Raw genomic sequence first — 2,592 nt, forward strand, 5'->3', positions numbered from 1 at the left:
GCTTTTCTTTGCTATATGCTGCTTATCTCATTTTAGTCGGCAGTTACAGCCAGTGTTTTAAACCAGAAAGAATAAGACAAGATGTACTTTAATTATAAAAGGGCCAGTTTTAAAATAGGGAGTGGCTCTTTACCTGTGCGATTGCCACAAAGGTAAACTAAGCAGTCTTGAACCGAAATGCCTACCACTGTCTTTGGGCATGAGTTACTCTTTGAGCTTAACAGTTTTGCAAATTATACCTGTAGACTAAATGTTAACCTAATTTATTTAGAAGCACAGACCAGAAGTTCTTATTGTTTCTCTCGATAATAAACAAAATCTTTTCAATCGCTTTTTTTTTTTTTACAAGAGACGGAAATGATGAATGATAAAAGTCAATCACTGGTGCCAGTACTCACGTAGACCCTCTCCTAGCCGCAATAGAGGTTTCTTCCGTAGCTTTGTCAGTCACTTATGTCCTTTGCACCTTACTTTCCTCAAATATATTGGGATTACTAGTTTTGCTGTGATTTTAGTAGTCTCTATACGTGTGAAATACTTTTTCAAGATTGGTATTTCATTATCTGATATAAAAGAAAAGCCTAAGAGCTAACAGACAGGAAACTTATTGCCATTTTAAAAATTTCTCCCGTTACATTGGATTTATAGTCCACTACCCTTATTAAAAAAAGAGATAAAAATGGTGACAGTTTCATTAGAGCTATGGGTTAACTCCATTTTCATCACGTGTGCAGATCTCCTCTGGGGGAGATGCTTTAGCTCTGCCATCTGCCAGCTCATACATGCTTATGTGATAGAGGATTCTCTGCCAGAGTTTTAAGAGTTTCTTGGAACTCCAGTCATGCGACAGTATTACTTAACAATGGGTTGAAAGCAGACACTTCCTCTCTTGCAAATTCCAAGAAAAAGGAGCAGTAGAAGAAGGATTTTATTTTTTTTTTTATGCTGGAGCAGTTTGCTCTTTTTGAGTAGAAGCAAAGGTACTCACATTCTCTTAAAAAAAAATTTATTACTGTTTTCAGTCACGTTTTGTCTGTTCCCAAAATGTGAAAAACTCAGCTCTTGCGTAATAGTTTGAGAAATTTGTCTTTCAAATGACCTTTTTTACTAGATGGGCAGTAACTGCCCCAGAGAAAGTCACAAAAGAGTTTCTAGTCTAATCTGCTATTTTTGCTAACAATGTTCTTATACCTTAACCTCTAAGACTGACATCTTCCATGTTTAATCTTTAGAAGCTTGTTTTAAAGAGAGGTCAATCGTGCACATGAGAATGGAAGAAATATAGCCATTAAACGTGACTTCTGACAAGTGCAGAAACTTGCATTATGAGGCAATTGTCTTGGAGCTGAATCTGACATACTGAAGTAAAGATTGGTCATAAGTGAAGTGTTAGTACTTCTAAAAATGTTGGGAAAAATATTCTATTTCTACATTTCACAATAGTTTGATTTATGTAGATATATTTATCAATAAGAGGTGTGATTGTCTTTATTAAAAAAAATTAAAATTTCTGTCCCTTACTCAACTGAGAAAGAGTCTGGCTGTTGCTAAACTCATGTTTATTCTATTTGAATATTTGACAACAGATATTCAGCAACTGTGCTTGGGAATCTTCCCTGGTTTAGAGAGGAGTTATTTGAAGGGATATGCCTTTGAGGCTGCACATCCTTACATGTAGACAGTACCCACATGCGTACTTCCAAAAGGTCATTAAATTTTTCCTAAGATAATCCCTTATAAGTTTATACCACAGCAGACTTGCTCCTTGTGTCTCGTGGGCTGGTAAAACTCAAAGCTGTTAGAAGCGTCCGAGGTTGTTCTGCTGCTGTAGCTGGAGCAGAGGGTGTTGAGCCACCACCAACTAACGTCTTTCAGTGGTCTCTTCTACTTCAAAATCTAACAAAAGTTCCGCAGAAAGCCGCACACCACTCCTCCTAAAAGAGATCTGAGAAGTTCCCTCCTCTTCACTTAGTCACCCTGAGATTCGTGAGGTTTTGAAATCAAAACCAAGGTGCCACCTGGGAACTTGGTGGGTGTCAGCAGGGCAGCTGTAGCAGACAGGTACTGGGAGACCAGGAACCACCGCGAGCAGCGGGGAAGGGGCGGGAGGGCGCTCTGTGAACGGCGTGCTGATCGACAGGTTCTGTCCCTCTTGGTACCGAATGCGGTCATGGTTGTTCCGTGTTAGTTAGTGTGACTTCACCTACAAATCTACCAGAATTTTAAATGCATCACATAGGCTTCTAGTGACATGAAAGCTGGCAGCCGTAGCTAATCCAGAGTATGATCTATGAAGTGGCTGTGTCACATCAGCAAAACAATCTTGGGGAAGTAAGTTTTTTGGAAGTCTTAAATGAATTATTTCTTCTGGTTTCAGTTTACTTACACAGTTTCACTATGCTTAAAGAATTCTAATATGTACAAGCTCCATAATTTTCATTCTCCAAAGTGCTGGTTATGTCATGATTAGGTGTGTGTTTTACAACTTCTTCTTTTTAATTATTTACTGGCTTAGTGAATCTGCACTCTGGTGAAGAAGGGCTCGGAGGTCTTTGCTAAGAGCTTTTTCAGGAGGCTGATATTACCTAGGCT

Source organism: Athene cunicularia, assembly GCF_003259725.1.
Source record: "Athene cunicularia isolate RWA chromosome 14 unlocalized genomic scaffold, athCun1 chr14_part2, whole genome shotgun sequence".
NCBI classification, from domain to species: domain Eukaryota; kingdom Metazoa; phylum Chordata; class Aves; order Strigiformes; family Strigidae; genus Athene; species Athene cunicularia.